At 38.4% G+C, this 21,910-nt stretch overlaps 1 protein-coding gene across 1 annotated transcript in view; it reads left to right on the forward strand.

Annotated features, from left to right (window-relative positions):
• Positions 1–1,085: 1,085 nt before the first annotated feature.
• RALGPS2 (Ral GEF with PH domain and SH3 binding motif 2) overlaps positions 1,086–21,910 on the forward strand; it is a 127,738-nt gene continuing 106,913 nt past the window's right edge. The window contains exon 1 of the mRNA XM_074322443.1: positions 1,086–1,534. The gene's annotated coding sequence lies outside the window, so the exon portion shown is untranslated. The remainder of the gene's footprint in view (positions 1,535–21,910) is intronic.

Genomic DNA, 21,910 nt, shown 5'->3' on the forward strand with positions numbered 1-21,910 from the left:
ATTCTTATTTGAAAATTGTTTGACTTTTCTTCTTCTTCTTCTCCTCCTTCCTCCTCCTTCTCCTCCTTCTCCTTCTTCTCCCAATGATTTCATCATGATTCTTGTCAAGATTTTGAAAGTAAATTGGAATAAAAATGAAAAACCATGAACTTTGCCTATCCTTTTTTTTTTTTTCATTTTTGGTTTTTAACTTACCTTCGAATGGTGGGAAGGGCTTTAGAGAAGTCACCCTATTTAAGAGAAGAGGGTTGAAAGGCATTCCAACTTCCCTAACTAGAATAAAATGCTATGACACAAGGCAGTCAAAGGAGGAAATAATTAGCGTTCTTCCCTATACAAGATTAATCAGTTCTGTGAAGTGGTTACTAAAGAGAGGAAAGAAACCAAATGGGAATAATTTTGTTCCTTTCATGTTTTATATCTAATGCTAGTACACAGTATTCCTTCCACATGGTACTGCATAATGCCTAGAGAAAGAGTCATCAAATAATCATCTATTTGCAAATGGGCTAATGACAGCATAATACAAAGGTGGCTCACTTAAAACCTTCCGTCTATAGTCACATGGCATCAAATGGTGCTAATTTTAAGTAGGCCATACCACATAGTGCACCCTCCAAAACACCTTTCCACCATTTATACCAAATCCATTCTTTTTTCATTCACAGGAAATATTTAATATTTCAGAATCTTGTTCGAGCATGATGTGAAAATACTGTTCACCTGCAGCTCATCAATCTGAGACCCAGGGGTTGCCAAATTTCTGTCATTTGCTCATTAAGCCAATGGCAGTAGCCTGCATAATACTTACAAAGGCCTACTTCTAACTCTTTCCGAATCTTAATGTGTGAGAGTATTGATCCCCATAATTTACGATCCTACGGCAGTGGAGTGGCTCTTCACTTTTGAAGCCCCCTCCCTGGTCCGCAGCGACTTCTAAAAACACCCCTGGCGCGGGCAGGACAGTTATTCGATCTGGGGGCCAAGTGTTTTCAGACTTCATTCGCTGGCCTTAAGGAGAGGTGCTGTGGCTGCAGCCGACAGACAGCACTGTGTTTCACCGTGGAGGGCCCCGTGTGGGGAGGGGGTGACCCACCTGTCGGCCCTCCTACTCCTCCCCGCCCCATCGTTTGGCCAGTCGCGGGGCTGAAGGGCTGCGGTGCGCGGCCACCAGCGCCAGGCGACAGTTGGGCTCAACTAGGCAGAAGAGCGGCTGGCGGGGCGCGCGCTGGGAAGACCCCGTCGGCCGCGGCGCTCGGGGCCCGCGCGAGCGCGCTCGGTTGGTGCGCGAGCGCGCCTGCGCCCCGCCCGCTCGGCGCGCGCTCTCGCCTGCTCGGCTCTCCTCCCCCAGCCCGGGGCGGACGGGGTGGATCCAGCTCACTCCCCTCCCCCGAACGGCCGCGGCGGCGGCGGCGGGTGCTGAATGAGAGACGCTGACTACTCAGGTCGCGGAGCGCTGTCTTAGGCGGCGGCAGCGGAGCGTGAGGCCAGTGGCGTCTTTCCATCCTCTGAGGCGACGGCCGGGGCTACACAGGTCGGTGCTCTGGCGGCGGGCCCGGTGCAGAGCCTCCGCGGGCAGTGCGGGGGAGGGAAGGTGGGTGCGCGGCGCCCCCCGGGCGGAGCGGAGCCGCAGCGGCGGCGGCGCGGGGAATGGCGGCGGCTCCGGCGCTGCAGCGTATTGAACTCCCGGTCGCGGGCCCCGGGCTGCTGGCCCTCGGCGAGGGGAGGGGGCAGCGTGGCTCGGGCTCATGGAGGAGGGCGCCGGGGGCCCGGAACCGCACCTCCCTTAGCGACTCGCTTTCGGAGTCAGGAGGCGATCGCCGCTTCGGGTCCCGGTCCCGGGGGTGCGGCGCCCCCCACCCCCACCCCCGAGCCCGCCTCGCCTGGCTCTCCCCCCTGGTGGCGGAAGCCCCCAGCCTCCACCCGCACTGCCCCGGCGGTGTCTCAGCCTCCCTCCAGGTGAGCCGGCGCGAGCACCGCGGAGCGGGCCACACCCCCTCCTCGGCCCTGTCCACTGCGCCCCCGAAGCCTGGCCGCGGAGCCGGCCGCCTGCGAAGCGCGCACTGGCGGTCAGGGTGACCTGTTGCGGAGCGACCCGCAGCCCCAGTCGCCCGCCAGTCTCGGACCCAGAGCGGCTGGTCCTGCGCTGGCCTCGAGCGGGGCGCACCGCGGGGCCGGGGGCGTTCCTGAGGTCAGGTTGCTGTACAACTAGGAGCCGGCGGATTGAAAGGAGATTCGGACGGCTCTGATCAAACACTTGCAAAGCCGGGCTATCTGTCTGCAAATATCCGGAATTCCATTGCAGTATCGGATTAGGTAGGCTCATAAACACCCCGCTCAGGAGCTGATTTGGGAGCAACCCGAGCCCCGAGTGTGGAGCTCCTATCTGGAAAAGAGCCGTAAACCCGTCCGGGGCTAAATTACCCCCCTAGCTGCTCCCCTTGAAGCTTTTTTCCTGTAGCTGCGTGTTGTGTAGACGCTGGGCAGTTTCAGTGTGCGTGGGCGTGTTTGGGAAGAAGCTGCGAGCTGATAGGAGGTACCTTAGTACAAATGTTAATTTGTTTGAACTGGGAGGGGTGAGGGAGGAGGAAGACGAGGGCACTGATGTTAGCTGTGGAGGAGGGGCAATGGAAACACTAAAATTTCTGTTTAAGAAAGCGCTACAAAGAAATATACCCCGTGTTTAAGACCATAATGTAGGAAACCCAGGCAGCAGTTCATTAAGCTTTATCTTTTATGTGCCCTGGATTTTAAATCAACGCTGAAGTTGTTATAGAGAGAGCCCTTGTTTTCATACACGTGTGTTGTATGAGTTGATTTTGGTGTTTTTCTCTACTCATTCTCAGATTAACTTGTTCAAGTCCCTTTGAAGATGACAGAGTTTTGGGAAACTTTTCTATCCGTGCACGCATAGTATTGCAGTCACAGATCATAGCTTGCTGGTCATAAAAGCCTGTTCCACCCAGATCATTATACAACTGCTGTAGAATCATACATATAATGTTTACTACTGTTACTGCTGAATATCTTACCTTAGACTTTAGAATTGTGAAGAAAGTTATCCAAACAGTATTATTTTAATAAATGTAACCTCTAACTCGAACTTTGTAGGCATAAATTTTATCATCTAACTTCAAAAGATTTGGCAAATAACTTGTCTTATTAGCTTAACGATCAAATGTAAGGACATTAGATGCTTTTTGGATAAATAATTTCAATGTAAGAAATTTATTTTAAGCAGATTATTTTCTTTAAAATTCAGTGTAATAAATTTTGAAATGCTAAGATCTACGTTTTTCCACTTTATTCCATCTTTTACTAAATTAAGGAATTTGACTTTTTGAAACACTCTGGGTGGGACTTGGAAATATTGTTCACTTGCCTAAATTATTCCAGATTGCAGACGAACTTTTAAAGATAGTACTTGCAGTATTATCAAGATTGAAGCATGCTTTTCTGAGATATATATTTAATATCAGAAAGAGCACACCAAAATTTCCTGAGAAATCTAACTAAAAAACTGCTCTGTGGATGTTTTACTCTGTGTACTTCTATTACACATGTGAGTAATATATTGATGTGTGTACCAAGTACATATCTTTTTCAGTTTATTGTATCATCACAGTTGACAGAGTAGTTGTTTGTAGTGAATGATGGATATATAGATGAAATTGTTCTGTTGCAACTTAAAACACTTAAGCTTTTGTTTCGAGGCCAGTTCGTTTGTTCATTCATTTGTTAGTTCATTCATTCATTCATTCAGTACATATTTATTGAGTATCTACTTGGTGCCAGTTAGTTGCCTAGATGTTGGAGTTACAACAAAGAAAAAGACAGGTCCGTGCCCTGATGGAGTTTACAGGGTAAGTGGGCAAATAGTCTATGACTTAATGTCAGGTAACACTGTTTAATGTTAGTTTAAGAAGTAAACTCCTCTGATGAGTTTTTTTGGTTAAGGATATGGTTTATGTTTTTCTTTCTAAGAATAGTGGGAATTATTTTTGAGTGAACTGAAGCAGTAACACAGTTGCTTTAAAAATGTGCTGATGTTTATATACATTGGGTATCTGGTTCCTAAACAAACCAAAAATAAACATTCTACCTGAAGTCAGATGATGCACAATTTGCATGTGGTTAAACAGCTTTATTCTTTTGGTTTATATAGTTAAATGAAATGTTTGCCAAAAACATTCTCTCTTGGCACTTACTTGTTTATAAGGGAGTCTAATGTTTTTAAGTCTAAATTTTTAAAAAGTCATCTTTTTCTTCTGGCTGTGTATGTGAGTGGACCAAAATCCTACTATTTTTCCATAGAATCTGATAACATTTAATTGCTAAAATCAGAAAAGTTTGAAAGTGTTTTCCTTTTTGTTAAACATAAGGAAAACACTTTCAAACTTTTCTGGTGTAGTTCTTTACAGATTACAAAGCTTTTTTTAAAAAAATAGATTATTAGTACTTAAGTATTTTGGTATTTTTCATCGGCAGGACTGCCAATAATTAACATTGACTCTAATAGACATCATTGCCTCCATTTTCGATGAGGAATCAGGTTTGGAGATGTTAAACACGCTGGTGGCCAAAACGCAAGCGGTGAATGGAAACCCACGTTTTCCTAATTGCTCCAACTGTACATGATGCGATGTTCCACTTGGGAGTGGAGAGCCTGGTAGGGGCAGCGTCAACAGCCAGTGTTCCATTCGGCATACAATACAGCTACTGGTCTGCTTTTCCAGAAATTTCTAAGTAACTTTTAAACTTTAAACCCAACTATTAATTGACATTTAATTAATTGAATTTGTTTTCTTTTTGTGAGTTGGTCTTTCAAACTTTCAAACCTATTTAAATGCAAAAATATTGCTTTTTTTTTTTGCTATATAAAAGGTATAGTTTGAATTTACTTTCTTTTGTTTTTAATTTTATTGGGGAATATTGGGGGACAGTGTGTTTCTTCAGGGCCCATCAGCTCCAAGTCGTCGTCCTTCAATCTAGTTGTGGAGGGCCCAGCTCAGCTCAGCTCCAAGTCCAGTCACTGTTTTCAGTCTTTAGCTGCAGGGGGCGCAGCCCACCATCCAATGCGGGAATTGAACCGGCAACCTTGTTGAGAGCTGGCTCTCTAACCAACTGAGCCATCAGCTGCCAGTGAATTTACTTTTAATGGTAGAAGTGTTTTGAGAATAAGATGTGTTAAGATCAATCCTATTTTTTGAATATGAGGTTTTTATTGTATAACAGCTGCATTTGGAATACAATTGTCACTTCAATCTGAATGCTGCATTTTTTAACTTACTCAGTTTTCAATGAAAAGAGTTCAAACATCTTGAAATTCTACCTCAGCCTGAGTGAGGTTCCTTGGAGAGTAAAGTGAATGTATTGCATTACCCTATAGATTGTTTCTTTAAATGTGTGTTATTCCCATTGGTTTAGGGTTCCTTTTTAGTGAGAGAATGAAGATTAGATGTGGTAAATTTCAGTAACTTGGAATTAGTCTGGAATCTTTCTTAATTAATGTCTAGAGCTTTTGATTTAAGAAAACTTTTAACTACATAATAGGAATAAAACACTAGAATTTGAAATGTGTGACATCTATGGGAAGAAAAAAGTTTGAGTATAAATTTACCCAGCCACTTTAATAAGTAATAGCTAGTTGGATACAGGAAGAGGTTGAGGGTGCTGGCAATTTATGTATGCCACTACAGAGAACTTCTGGTACTAACTCTTAAATGATACATTGCTTTGAAGTATGAGAGTCTTAAAATGAAGCTCTCACCTTGAACTTAATTGATACCCTTCTATCACTTCACTTACATGAACTTTTCTCAAAACAGATTCTCCTTTTTAGGTCGATTTCCTTTTTGCTTATTCTTGGAGAGCCCTTTGTGAAAACCCTACCTAAATAGCATCCCCATCACACTCTACCCTTACCTTTATTTTTCCTTCACAGCATTAATTTATTTGATGTTATAGCATAGATTAATTTATTATCTGCTTCCTTCTGGATGTAAGCTTCATGAGGGCAAGAATGTACTTTTGTTCACTATAGTATTCCTAGCACCTAAAAAAGTACCTGACACATAGTCAATGCCCAGATGATATTTGTGGGGGTGAGTGAGTTAATTGGTATTAAATGAAATGAAAACCACTAGATTTTTTTTTTAAGAAATCACATTGTTTTTTGACTTTAAATAACACAACTGTGCTGTTAAAAAGAAAATTATACTACAAGACTTACAATGAAAAATATTAGCTCCCTGCCTCATCACTGTATAGTTTTCCCTCCCAGGTCCTGTACTCAGAGCAACCATTTTCAATACTTTCAGCTGATTCTTCTGATGTTTACTTCCATGTTTTAAAATATATAGTTTTTCAATTTTAGGCATTATCTGTTGGCCTCCTATTGTGGAAGATGAGTCTATGCTTTAGGATTCTTATGCCACCTTGAACTTTCTCTCCCTTTGTCTTCCATGTAGTTATATCATACTTTTGGTTCAATCAGTGTTCATTGTTTACATTATGACTTTGTAAATATTAGGTTGGTGCAGAAGTAATTGCAGTTTTTGCAGTTATTTTTAACCTTTAAACCGCAATTTTGCACCAACCTAATCTGTTCACAGTTGAACCTTGCAGTGTACTATGATTATATTTCTTGGAGTTAAATTTTTTTTCTTCGTGTTTTTTTTTTTTTGGTTAGTTTCCTAATTGTCTCTAATTTTTTTCTAGAAGCTATCCCAAAATATTCAAACACATCATGTAATTGATGATTTTAAAAAAAATTTGGAAGAATCAGGGCTCTGTATCCTTTTGCTCGAATCGGCACTGTAGCTCTTCACTTCTGCTGCATAGCGTATGCTTGTGATTTCCCTCCATCGTGATTCTGCGAATTCTCCTTGCCTTTTCCCTGTGTTAGAGCCTGTGGTCTCTGGATCCATGTCTTCCACTTTCTTGATTTACACCTTTGTTTCGGTGAAATGCATCCCTCAGTAACTGTCACGAAAAAGAGTGTCTGAGGAGGTGAAATATTTGAGTGTTTGTGTTGCTGAAAATATCTCTTACCCTGACACCTGGTTGATAATTTCGCTGGTCTGGGTATAGAATTCCAACGTGAAATAATTTTCCCTCAAAATTTAAGCAATTACACTATATTTTTCTAGCTTCAAGTGGTTGTTAAAAAGTCCTATGCCCTTCAGTCTTCATCTTTTATGTGTGACCTGTCCCTGTTAAGATTTTTTCTTAGTCATTAGTATACCTGATATGCCCCTGATGTTGTACATGTCTTGTGTGGATCTTACTTCATTTCTTGTGCATGGAACTTCATAGGCTCTTCAACCAGCAGTGTCCATATTAGCAGAAAAGAGAGGTGATCTAGTGCAGGGGTTGGCACATTTTTTTCTTTAAAGGGCCAGATAGTAGTATTTAGGCTTTGTGGGCAATACAGTCTCTGTTACTGCTACTCAGCTTTGCTTTTGTAGCATGAAAGCAGCTATAGCCAGCGTGGGCTGTGGCTTGCTTCCCCTAATCTATGCACAGGTGGAAGGATTAGCCTTTGCTTTACTAGGAGTAGGAAGAGTTTATCTGTAGAAAGGGGAGAGAAGACAATATGTTGACAGACATGATGGTGGTGGCCTGAGAAGTTCCCATCTGAGGCTTTCTGTTTACCTTAGTGAATTAGCTGAGAGTAGGGAAGCCTGGGAGTGTGTATTGGAGCTTTGAGAAGAGGGAAAAATATATGACATAATCATCTATCCAAGAGTGGAAAAGTGAGTAGAATAGCATAGCATGCATAGCATAGCATAGCATAGCATAGCATAGCATAGCATAGGGAAATACAGTGTGATTTCCAGGAAACATTAAGGGCTCACTTGAGATTAACGATTCTGAATTTCATGTCCCTGATTTTATTAGGAATACCTCTAAAATCTCATCATCACATATCTTACTGATTTTTTATTTAAATCAAGTAGGGTTATTTTACTAATCTGAGAAATATTTTCATATATAACATATACGTATGTATATGTATATTTATATATGTATATATAAATTTAGCATATATAACTGCTTTTTTCTACAGAAATGTCAAAAGAAAGTACTACAATTTTTTCCCAAATGCAAATTTTGAGTTAGAAATCGTTCATTGAGAAACAAAGTTATGGAGCATTTTCTGTGTGCCAGGAACAGCTCTTGGTGCTGGGGATATAGCAATAAACAAAAAGAGAAAAATATTTGCCTTTATCTACGTTTATATTTTAACTAACATAAATAAATTATGCACACAGAGACATTAATAAGAAAGGAACATTGTGCAGAAAAGAGTAAATATAATAATATAAAATTATTAATTTTTCAGCTTTATTGAGGTATAATTGACAAATAAAATTTTAAGATATTTAAAATGTACAGTGTGATGATTTGATATACATCTCCCTAGTGAAAGGGTTCCCCCATCGAGTTAATTAGCACACAATTCACACACCTATCACCTCACATATTTATCTTTTTAGTGTGAGAATATTTAAGTTTTACTTTCTTAGCAAATTTCACTTATGCAGTACAGTGTTATCAACCATAATCACCATGTTATACATTAGATCCTCAGGCCCTGTTCATCTTAAAACTGAAAGTTTGTACCTTTTTACCAACCTCTCTCTCCCTGTTTCCCCGACCATACTGTATGTTGTTGATAACTGAAAAGATTAAGAAATACTTTCTAGTATTAGTTTTATAAGGGTATTTTTTAATATCATAAATATTGACTCTTATCACACGCTTTTTCTATATTGGTAGAGATGAGTATATGTGTTTTCTCCATTAACCTGCCAATAGGATGTATTACATTAATAGATTATCTCCTGTTTGCATTACAGGGTCCAGCCCTACTTAGCAGTGTTGCATTAGTTTTTTCCCTCCCACGCTGCTGGACTTGATTTGCCATTGTCTTACAGTTTTTTTTAATCTACATGTATCAGTAGATAAATTTGTCAGAGGTTTATATGTATGTATTTTGGCTTCAAAGTTATGCTGGCTTCATAAAATGAACTGTGAAGCTTTCGCTTTTTCCCTTCTTTTCTGAAATAGTTTTGTATCATAGTGATTATGTGCTCCTTGAAGGACCTGTAGATGTAATATGAAAGGTGAAAAAGAAAGTTCCTAGAAGAAAACATAGACACTATGGTAGGCAAAGATGTTTCTTTTTTTCAATAGGACTCAAAAAGTACTAATCAGAAAAGATTGATAAATTGTTCTTCATTGAACAACTTCTGTTCATCAAAGGATACTATTAAGAGAGTGAAAAGGCAAGTGACATTCTAGAAAAAGTGCCTGCAATCCTTAAATCTGACAGAGAACTTGCATCCATAGTATATAAAAATATATATATGTTTAAAAAAAATACTATTGGGTGAAAGGAACAGCCATTTACCTATGTTTATTTCTCGTATTTTTATGGCTTAAATATTTTTCATCTTTAATTCATTTTATTTAATAAGATGTAATTTTTGTCTTTCCATCCAAATGGTTAGCCAACTGTCATAAAGTTAAATGCCACTAATGGTGTTTTGAACAAAGAATGATACACTCAAACGTGCTTGCTTGAGAACATTAATTTTGGTTGAGTCTAGTCTAAAAATTCTCAGTTGCATTTTCTATTAAATGTATAAACCTATAGTTTAATTTACATTGAAAGGACTCTGAATGCCAAAACTACAATGTCATGTTGCCTTGAATTTCTAATAATTCATCTGCGTGTTTTTGGAATCAAATAATTTACTAACTTAAAGTTAAAATAAGTTTTTTGGTGACATAGACAGTGCTTTAATCCTGTGCTTAATTTTTCTATGACTCTAGGCAAGTTACTTAATTTCTTTAATATTCCCTTATTTGTAAAACGGGCATTAAGAGTAGGGTCATTGTAAGGATTAAATGGGAAAGTGTAGGAAAGTATAAGCTAAGTGCTTAGCTGAATTAGTTCTTCCCTCTTCCTCCTTCAGGGTCCTGAAGACAGGCAAGTAATTACAGCTTAGCTTTTCTTGTATCTGGGGTTACTCTAGATCTCTGGGGTTACTGGAGTAAATTATTCTTTAGACCACTTCCAATCCTGATTTAGATTCCCAAGATTTGACCAGATCGTTCCTGGCCTTCTGGAAGTAGCTTGCATAACTAATCTGTATATTTTCTGTTGCTGCTCTTAAAGCTGCTCTTCTCTGAATGTGCTGAAATCTTGTAGATCTTCATAGATTTTAGGGTTTTGGAGGTGGGGGATTAGAATGTGTTTTAGGTTTGATCGACATAGCTTTTATTCTGTAAGCAGTTAGGATAATCTCTGTTGCTTTTCTTTTACAGTTTTGATTTGCTGATATATTTTTTATGGGCTTGTGTGGTTTAGATCCTGTCTCTTAAAGCTGGTGTGACAGGGGTAAGTCTACTTAACAGAGAAACGTTTTGAGGGTGACTTATGATAAGAAACTGCTTTTGACTTGCTTCTTTTTGTCAACAGTATTTTTGAACAGTTTTCTGTGAGCACAGTACTTGTGAATGTTATAGAATTCTTAGTCTCTTACATCTTCTTGGTGAGATACGAAATCTTAGACATGAAACCACAGTAAATAACATAAGACCATAGGCAGTTATATGTCAGATTGAAGAGCAGTTATTTCACAGGAGACGAGTCTCAGTGAGGGCAGGAGTGGTCCTTAAGGAATGTGTTTCATTCAGATGGAAAATAACGTGACTGAAAATATAGCAACAAGAATTAGTCTTTCTGGCATGCTCTATATTGAAGGGTTTATTTGGGATGGGCAGAAAATACAGTTACATTTGATAAGGTGGGACTAGATTATTCAGCCCCTAAAAATAAAGATTAGAATTAAAATGATAGCACATATACTGGTGCTAACTTTTAGCCTTGCACTATTTCCTTTCTTCTGAGGTTGTAGATTTAAAATTTGTAAAGGAAGACTGGAAGAAAAATTCAAACAGTTTCTGTCTTTCATTTTTTTTAAGAAGGCTTCTAGTTATGTAGGTTCTGTCTTCTAAAAAAAGGCTTCTAGTTATATATGTATTTGGTGATCTTCCCCCCAAAAAAGGCTTAAAACAACATTGATTGGAAAGTAGCATTAATAAGTTTTATGTTCAGCATTTCCTCTCTATCCCTATTACTTGGTCTTAGCTAATTATGTAGCAGAGGTTTAAATTCAAATCCTTTCTCTGCCATTAATGAAGCCAAAAGGTGTAGGATAGAACTCATCTGCAAAAAGGATTTACAGATCTCACTTTAGAAGTTTAAACTTAAGGGAACTAGTTCTATGTACTATTGAAGCCATCTATGCTGCACTTGTTTACCTAAACAGTGCGGGCAGCTGGGAATTGGCTGTAGAATAGGTCAGCACATGTAGCCCTCTCATCTGCTTGAGTCCCGTGTGGCCCAGTGGCCACAGCTGCAGGAATGGACAGGGTTACTGATGTTCACTGCTTCTGTCTCTGAGCAGAACTGGCAATGGTAGGTGAGAGCAGGTTTTCCTTCTCTCATGGTAATGCTGTTGACATACCGTAGTGTGGTAGTGGTAGCCTTTGGTTTAACAATAGCTGGACCTGTGACCCATGTCTTATTTGTGTGACACTGTAAATTATGTGATCTCCTTAGTAACAACCAGAATTTGTGTTTGTAACTGCTTACTTATTATAACTAAATAGATTAGAAATACTGGCAAGACTTGAGCCCCAGATTAGTGGTGACTGAGCTGACTCAGTGTTTCAGACATGTGTATTATAATTCTGGTCGGCCCACTGTTCCTTGGAAGGAAATCTACTTTTTTTTTACAGTGTATTGCAGAGGAACTCTCCATAGCTAGATGTTTTTTCATTTTTGTTTTTTTACCTTGTAGAACTGTGTTGCAACTGATTGGTCCAGGAGTGGGCATTTGACCTAAGGGCTGCTAATTTGTAAGCCAACTAACAACCTAGGATTGTCTAGTGGGGACAATTATAGCGATTTATAGGAAGCAAGGAGTTAATTTGCCATTGAGCCATGGGAGCTGAAGCTGGAAGAATGCATTAGTGTAGAGGCCTGTAAAACTAGTTTAAGAGAATGGAAAGTAAGTACTGTATTAGGAGAAGCTATAAGTTACAGAAATGATAAAGGAGATGAGGAAGCCAATTGGTAACTAGAAAAGTGTTCCATTAGAAAAGAGTAGGGCGTCTGTGCCAAGAGAAGCACAAAATTCTAAGAAACTATGTGTCTGAGAGAGAGACAGGCACAGAGCATGTGATAGAAGATTCTGGTTTCTGGCTCTGTAGATATTCTTTTTCCATTACTCTAGTACTTCTGTGGCTCCTACCCTTCTTGAGACCACATCCAGTTTTTTTCCCAGGAAAGAGTGCAGCCTTTGGTGTCGGACTTCTAGCAGTAGAATTCTGGCTTTATCTTTTACTAGCTGTGTGATCTTGGGCAGGTTGTTTAACTTCTCTGTCTCATTCGTCATTTATGAGCATCATAAATAATACCTTTCTTCATTGGGTTGATGTAAGGATTAAATGAGATGACACATGCAAAGCTTTTAGAACAATGCTAATAAGCACATAACAAATGTTCAATAAACACACACACACACACACACACTCTTACTCTACATATATGCTATTGGGGGCAATTTGAATTAATTTCTTGCAACTAAAAGAGCCTATGGAGTTCATTTGCTTGCAGATTCACTTAGAGCAGTGGAACCAGTGTGTGGGCTAGTAAGCAAGATTATTTTGGGTAGGATGTAGGAATTTAAATATACTCTTATTCACTGTAAATAATAGGACTTGCTATTTATTAAACATTTAATAGAAGCTTGCTGCTTTTCAAATCGTTTTACTTATATTAACTCGTTGGGTGGTCATGATAACCTGGTGATGAAGGTACTATTGTTATCTTCATCTTAAAGAGGTGAAAACTGAGAAACAGGAAAGCTAACCATCTTGCTAAAGGTTATACAATCTGTAAGTGGCAAAGCTAGGATTTGAACCTAGTGGCATAGTTGTAGAGGTTTGATTTTTAAACATCTATTTCCTTTTCAGTTCTAATTTACCTTTTTAAATGAAGCCAAGGAGAAGGTCTCAGTTTGTTGCTATTATTCCTTTTACACTTTTCTAATGCTTCTCTCCCATTTTAACAAAGAGGTAGTATACCTCAGGTACAGAGACTTAGGTGGTATACTGTTGTAAGATTCTTATACTGTATGTGAGTAGTGTAATATTACTTGAAGGTAGAACATGGTTAGTTAAAAGATGTATACACTAATTCCTAAAGTAATCCCATTTTTAAAAGATTACAAGTAATAAGGCAACAAAAGAGATAAAATGGAATCCGAAAATATACTCATCTATTTCCAAAGAAGGCATAGAAAGAAGAGGGGAAAACATGGGACAAATAGAAACAAACAGCAAGATAATAACCTAACCATATCAACAATCACAGCAAATATAAATGGTCTAAACACACCAGTTAAAAGGCAGAGATTGTCAGATTGTATTAAAAAAGCAAGACCCAGCTATATCCTTACTTGCAAGAATCATACTTTAAATATAAAGTACAAATAAGTTAAAAATAAAGGATGGAAAAAAAAATACCATACTTACAATAGTCAAAAGAAAGGTGGAGTGGCTATATTAATATCAAAGTGGACTTCAGAGCAAAGAATATTTCCAAGGATTAAGGATGTCATTACATAATGACATCCTTATGTAATGGATGTCAGTTAATCAAGAGGACAAAACACTTCTAAATATTTGTGCCCCTAATAACAGAATTTCAAAAATACGTACAAGAAAAACTGATAGAATTCCAAGGAAAAACAGATCCTTTGTTTCAGTTGGAGACTTCAGTACCCTTCTCTGAATATTGAAAATCACAAAGATATAGTGGATTTGAACAATAACTGTCAACCAATTTGACCTAATTAATGTTTATAGAATATTCCACATAACAAAAGCAGAATATTCTTCTCTGTTCTTCTTAAGTGCACACGGAATAGTTTCCATGATGAACTGTAATTTGGGCCATAAAACAAATCTCAGTAACTTAAAATGAGAATCCCTCTGATTACAGTGGAATTAAATTAGAAATCATTACCAGAAAATTGGAAAATTTACTTATAATTGGAAACTACATAATGTAAGTCTAACCTATGGGTCAAAGAAGAAATCCAAAGGAAATTAGCAAGTATTTTGTACTGAATCAAAATACAACATATCAGAATTTGTGACATACCATAACTAAAGCAGTACTTAGGGGGGAATTTATAGCACCGAATGCCTATATTAGAAAAGAAAAAAGATCTCATATTAATGTCCGCTACTTCCACCTTAAGAAATTAGAAAAACAGTGAATTAAACCAAAGTAATTGGAAGGGAAATGTAAAGATCAATGTGGAAAACAATGTATAGAAAACAGAAAGACAATAGACAAAATCAGTGGAATCAAAAACTGGTTCTTTGGGAAGATCAGTAAAATTGATAAAGCTCTAAGCAGACTGATTAGTATCATGAATGACAGAGGTGACAACATTACAGATTCTACAGATAACAAAAGCATAACAGGCGACTATCATGAACAACTTTATGCCTATACATTTTACAACAGAGTTGAGATGGGCAAATTCCCCAAAAGATACACACTACCAAACTTCACTCAAGAAGAAACAGACAACCTGAATATCCCTGTATCTATTAAAGGAATTGAATTTGTGATTAAAATATTCCCACCTCCAGGTCCAGTTGACTTTACAAGTGAATATTCCTAAATATTTCAGGAATAAATTATACCAGTTCTACACAAACACTTTCAGAAAATTGCAGAGGTGGTAATACTTACTAACTTACTTTGTGAGGCCAGCATTGCCCCTATATTCAAACTAGACAAAGACATGAGAAAAGAAGACTACACAGAAATGTCCCACATGAGCATACATCCAAAAATTCTGCACAAATTATAGCACATCGAATGTAGCAATTTATTTAAAAAATAATACATCATGACCAAGTGAAGTTTATTTCAGGAATGCAAGGTTAGTTTAACATTTAAAAAGCAATCAATGTAATTCACTCTGTTAACCAACTTAAAAAGAATAGTTATTTATTGAGATGATCATCTGGTCATTTCAATAAATGCAAAAAGAAAAAAGTATTTGACAGTCTTACCTCCATTCCAGATAATATCTCTGAGCAAATTAGGATTGGAAAGGAACTTCTTCAACCCATTGAAGGACATCTCTGAAAAAACGACAGATAATGTAGTTTTAATAATGGAAGGCCAAATGCCTTCTTCCTAAGATCAGGAATAAGACAGGTCATCTCTCCTCACCACTTCTGTTCCAGACTGTACTAGGGGTTCTAGCCAGTGCAGTCAAGCAAGAAGAAAAAAGAAAAGCCATCGAGAATGGAAAGGAGGAAGTGAAAGTGCCTTCTTTTTGCAGGTGACATGACTGTAGAAAATCTGATGGAATGTATGGAACTCCCAGAAGTAAGTGAGTTTAGTAGAGTTGTGGGATACAGGACCAATGTACAGGTATCAGTGCACTTCTTTACACTAGCAAAGAACAGTGAGAAATTGAAATTTAATAAAATTAATACCCTTGACAATAGCGATATGTATGAAATACTGAACACTATACAACATTGCCGAACAAAATTAAAGAACACTTAGATAAATGGGGGGTATTTCTTATTCATGGATGAGAAGACTCATTGTTGCTAAGATGAACAGTTCTCCCCAAATTGATCTGTTGATTCAGCGCAATCATAATCAAACTTTTAACAGGCTGTTTTTGTAGATTGACAAGCTGATTCTATAATTCATGTAAAAATGAAAAGGACCTAGAATAACAAAAACAACTCTAAAAAAGAAGAACAAAGTTGGAGAGCTAATATTACCTGATGTCACAATTCCTTAAAAAATAGAAAGTATTCAAAACAATGTAGTATAAAGGTAGAGAAATAGATCAGTGGGAAATAAAGTCCAGAAATAAGCCAGTACGTATATTGAATATTGAATTTTAACAAAATGCAAAGGCAGTTCAATGAAAAAAGTTTACTCTGTTCAACAAACGATGCTGGCACAATTGGAGATTCATATTTAAGCAAGTGAACTTCAATCTGTATCTTGTACTATATACAGAAATAACTCAAAATGAATCATAGGCCTAAATGTAAAACCTAAAATTATAAAACTTTTAGATAAAAGCAGGAGAAAATCTTTGTGATCTTGAGTTAGGCAAGTATTTTTAAGGTACGATACCAAAAGCACAATCCATAAAATAACACATTGATAAAAATGAAATTCATCAAATTAAAATGTGTGCTCTTTGAAAGAGAGTAAGAGAATGAAGACAGGCTGCAGAGTAGGAGAAAATATTTGCAAATCAAATACCTGATTAAGGATTTACAAGGTCTGACAATTAAGTTCACGAACTTGTTACAATGATGTTTCTAACCTTTTTTTGATATCAGAGGGATTATTCATTATGAATTTGTATCAACTGGACAAACAGTTAACCAAGTTTATTATTTGGAAGTGCTGAGAAGGCTGTGTGAAAAAGTTAGATGACCTGAACTTTTTGCCAACAATTCATGGCTCTTGCATCACGACAATGCACCAGCTCACACGACACTGTCTGTGAGGGAGTTTATAGCCAGTAAACAAATAACTGTATTGGAACACCCTCCCTACTCACCTGATCTGGCCCCCCATGAATTCTTTCTTTACCCGAAGATAAAGGAAATATTGAAAGGAAGACATTCAGGACATCAAGGGTAATAGGACGACAGCTCTGATGGCCATTCCAGAAAAAGAGTTCCAAAATTTCTTTGAAGGGTGGTCTAGGCATTGGCATCAGTGCACAGCTTCCCAAGGGGAGTACTTCGAAGGTGACTGTAGTGATATTCAGCAATGAGGTATGGAGCGCTTTTTCCAGGATGAGTTCATGGACTTAATTGTCTGACCTTGTATATCTAGGATATGTAAAGAACTGAAAACTTTTTGTATTATTTTATGTAACTTATTAAATGTAATATTAGTCATTAGAGAAATGCAGCTTAAAATCACAGTGAGCCAATACCCACCTATTAGAATGGCTAAAATAACAAAGACTGACCTCACCAACTATTGTTACGGGTGGAAGAACTGGAATTCTGCGTTTTGCTGTTGGGACTGTAAAATAGCGCAACCACTTTAGGGAACAGTTTGTTTGTTTCTTAAAACGTTAAATATAGACCCACTAGCTGTTCCACACCTGGGTATTTACTGAAGATAAAAGACTTGTATACCACTATTCACAGCAGCTTCATTTGTAATAACCACTAAAACTCAAATGCCTATCAATAGAGGAATGAGTAAACATATTATAATACTCATATATTCATACTAGTTGGGAATAAAAAGGCATGAACTGTTGTTGATACAACAGATGAATCTCAGAATAAATGTGCTGAATGAAGGAAGCCAGGTGCTTTGGGAGTGATGGTATATGTTCACTGTCGTGGTGGTGGAGATTGTTTTCACGGATGTGTGTGCTACATTGAACATGTGCTGTTGGTTACAGGACACATATAAATAAGGATGTTTTTAAAAAGTGACAAAAGATTTATGAAAAACTGCTTCTATAACGTATCATTGCTGCACCTTTCACATAATTACTTTAAACATACACAAAGCAGAAAAAGTGACTTGAAATCTTTTTCTTGGAAATCATCAAGATATCCATTTGGAGTGGTGGTTTTCACCAGGGGCGATCCCCCCCAGGAACATTTGGTGGTATTTGGAGACTTGATTGCCACAACTGTTAATGGCGTCTAGTGGCTCGAGGCTACAGACACTATGTGACAGCTTACCTTGCGGGGAGCGCGTCTCAATCAAGGATTATCGGGGGCCGATGACAATAGTGCCACGGCTGAGAAAGCCCAGTATCTGAAGTCATTTTATTGCTTATTTGAATCCTGTGCTGAACCCAGTATTGGCAAGTTGCTAAACAGAAACCTTTGGAGAAAATTGTCTTAGGATTTGGGAATGTGTAGATGATGTATTGATGAGACTGTCATTTTTGAAATAATTATTTCTGTATAGCCACCTGCAGCTGATCTAGTTGGATATGTTTGCAGTATTTGTTTTCATATCATTTGAAAAGATGTTACAACATCACCACCACCATGCACATAATTTTCAAACCGATTCTAATAGAGGCCACCAGTGGAGCTTAATCGATGGGCTAAAATTTTGCTTTTGTTTGCTTTTGAAATAATTAGTGGCTATTTGGAATCTGAAATTTAGATTTCAGTTTCATTAATTTATAATGCCCATCTCGCTGCCTTTTCCAGTGTGCCACAAGTAGGCCAAGACTCTTATTCTCAGAGCATATACTGCAGTGGTTTTACATGGTGATGCTTGGATCTTAGTATTGTCTTATTTTGTCATTTTAAAAGAGACCCTGGGAGAGAGGGAATGTAGGTTTGAGTGGAAGAATGACAGGGAAGGACAGGATTTGGATTAGGCTGAGAACATTGTTTTTTAGTATGTTGCTTGTGAGGAGTGGTATTTTTCCAAATGGAGTGATACTTGAAATTTTGTCTGTTCAGTTTGATTAGGAATAGTTTGCTGCTACTACAAATATATCTTAGCTGCTCCGAGGGAAGGCATTGATGTTCCATGGCTGGATTTGGTCCACCTACAGCCTTCCTCTTCTTACTCGCATCGCTTGTACCAAAGGCGTGCTGTCTGAAGTAGAATCTGTCCCTGTTTTTGTTCTAGACCAGGGGTTGGTTGGCAAACTTTCTCGAAAGGCTCAGTTAGTAAGTTAGGCTTTTTTTGCAAGCCAGAAAGCCTCTGTTGCATCTATTCAGGTCTGCCTCTGTGGCGTGAAAGTAACCGTAAGCAATACATAAATGAATGTGTGGCACTGTTCCAATAAAACTTTATTTACAAAAACAGGGCTGATTCAGCTTCTGAGCCATAGTTTGCCAACTCCTTTTCTAGACCATCAGCATTTCCTCTTTGGGACATTTGGCATTTTCTGGTTAGTTTCCCACTGGTGGCTGGTTGCAAATGGAGAAAGTGGTACCCTTTCACTTGCAGCTGCTCTGCTGTATTATTGGCTTTTACTGATGACTGTGTGGAATAAGTGAATGACACGGTCTTTAAATGGGAAGTAGAATGATAAGGCATGCTTAGTTCCCTGCTTGCTCACAATTCGTGTGCAAATGGTCAGTAAATTATAGCAAGTTTACCTTTGAAAAGTCTCTGGAATTAGTTTTTTTAAAATGTATTTAAAATCTCCTGGCTGGTATAGGGCAATAACCTTCTTAGTGCTCTATTTGCTTTTAAGGTTCCCTCCCTAGTCCATCAACTGCCATACATGTTGCCGATTACCTTTCTTAAAATAAAAGTGTTATGGCACACATCCCTGCCTGTAATTATACCGTGACTCCCAGTTACCCACAGCAGCAGTGCTTACCCACATTTTAGTCCTGAGTCCCTTTGAAAATCATTTGATAGGTATGGATCCAGGAAAATTAATTTTTATGTGTGTTCATTGCACAGTTTTCATACTTTTCAGAAGTTGGGTAGTTCATGACCCTAGGGTTTAATTCATGGTCTCTTAGTTAAGAAATCTTGAATTAGAGAATAATGTGCATGTTTCTTCTCTTGCTGCTGTAAATGCTTCATGATCTGGCTCCAGTCTGTCTTTGCAGTTTATCTCTGTGTTCATTCTTGTTCTCTCTCTCTCTCTTTCTCTATCTATCTCTCTCTCTCTCTCTCTCTCTCTCTCTCTCTCTCTCTCACACACACACACACACACACACACACACTTCTTCTGCAAAGAGTTAACTGACATTCTCCCGTCATGCCAATTTCTTCCATTCTTCTGTCTTTGTATTATTTCTTCTTGCCAGGAATGTCCTTACCATTTCCTCTCCATCTGCCCAATTTCTGCTTGTTAAGACTGATCTCAAATATCAGATCTCTGTGAAGACTTTCTTGACATTTCCTCTTTGGCAGACATAAAAAAATAGGAAGGAGTTGTAGCATATGAGACATGTAGGTAGGGAAGCTTTCCTTTTGGGGAGTTGAGTTGGGGAGGAGGAAGAACGGAGGATATTTCTAGGAAAGATTTCTTTGCTCTTAAGATATAGTAACATCTCTTTTTAACCTCTCTGAGCCTCAGTTGCCTAAGTTGAGTGTAATAATATTTATTTTAGGGGGCTGTTAAAATAAATGAAGAGCAGTATTCCAATGTCCACAACACCTCACTATTTATACAGGAAATTCTCTTGTGGCCTTTGGGTGGCCTCGGGACTTAGGCAGGAGTAAACATCTTCAGAGACCCAGGACTCTTGGTTCTTAATAAAATGTTCTAATGGAAATCTAGGTTGTAGATTTACTAAAACAAGATTTCTTGAAATCCTTGCGCCGAAATTATTTTGTGTAAGCTACAAGTTGCTATGCAAATATTTATGTTGCTAGAGACATTGTCACTTTTAAAAGGCCAGTGGCATCTTTACTGTTAGAGTACATGATGCTTTTTTTGGCTAGTCAGTTGCTGATAGAAGAGATCTGTCTTTCACAAATTAACACTTGTGGTTTTCACTATTCTGTGAATGACGTGGAGGGCGTACGACATGATGATTTATACCTTTGAGGGCGTATGACATATGATGATTTATACTTTTGCCGAGCACAGATTTGATCCTAGTTCACCACCCAGTGGGCACATCTCATTGTAATTGTTTCTCTACTTTTTTGTGTAGTAGCTTTTGTTGCCAGCACTGTTTATGCTACGGGAGCCAACTCCTAGTGCTGGTGACCAAAGAGAAGCAAAAAGCTAAGGCTAGGAAGAGGAATTTTGGATAAATTAAAGCGTGAAATGTAAGATCCTGTGGTGGCTTAAATTCATGATATTAATCACTCTACCCCACAATTTGTATAATAATGTAAATAAGCATAAACTATTTCAGTAATTTTAGAATCATTAAAAGGTCTGTAGGAGTAAAAATATTATATTTCAATGTATTATATGCCATACTAGTTTTCTCAAATTTGGGGATTTTTCAAGATGTTTTGGGATAAATCCTTCATCTGTTGTACTTGAAGTCATCAGATAGATATTCATTTGTTGAGACTTCTGAATTCAGTAGGAATGAATAACATTGTCTCAGGTGTGTGTGTTTGTGTGTCTTTCTGAAACTTGTAAAACCATGTAATTTCATAGTCCACTTATAAGGACTCTGCCTTTTCATTGCCTACAGGTTAAAGTCCAGGCTTTTCTTTTTGCTGTGACAAACACTGCCCTTTCTTTATACCTACTTCTCCATACTCAGTTCCTGATGCTTCTGTGTCTCTTAAATTTTGCCCTCATAGTGTACTCAACTATTGGCACTTCCCTGAATGCCACCGACAAAGGATTTTACCTTTGTACATGCTGTTTCCTCTGTCATCTTGTTCACCTAGTGAACTTCTTCTATTAGATGCGAAGAGGGAGAGAAACTAGATATTTCACCCCCTGCCACCTCCAGAGTTCTACAGCGTTTAAACATTTAATTAAGGGTTGATAGGGAGACGGTAATTTGGCATTATAGAAAATGCTAAGGATTAGCAAACAGAAGACTTGCATTTAAGACCGACCTCTGCCATTAACTGATTGCGTGAGGGTGGCCAGATCGCATGACCTCTTACTGGATTGTTGTCTTCTGTAAAATCGGGGGATTGGAGTAAATCAGTGGGTAAACAGACTTGCTCCCTGCCCCCCCTTTCTTTTAATTTACTTCCGTTTTTTCTGCCCTCCTTTTCTTTCATTCTTGCACATTTGAAGAATACAACACTTTCCCACCACTTTATAGTAAATTACTACTGCCATGATTCTCCGTGGGGAGTCCGGGTGTAAAG

The sequence above is a fragment of the Rhinolophus sinicus genome, linkage group LG17 (assembly GCF_036562045.2).
Source record: "Rhinolophus sinicus isolate RSC01 linkage group LG17, ASM3656204v1, whole genome shotgun sequence".
Taxonomy (NCBI): Eukaryota; Metazoa; Chordata; class Mammalia; order Chiroptera; family Rhinolophidae; genus Rhinolophus; species Rhinolophus sinicus.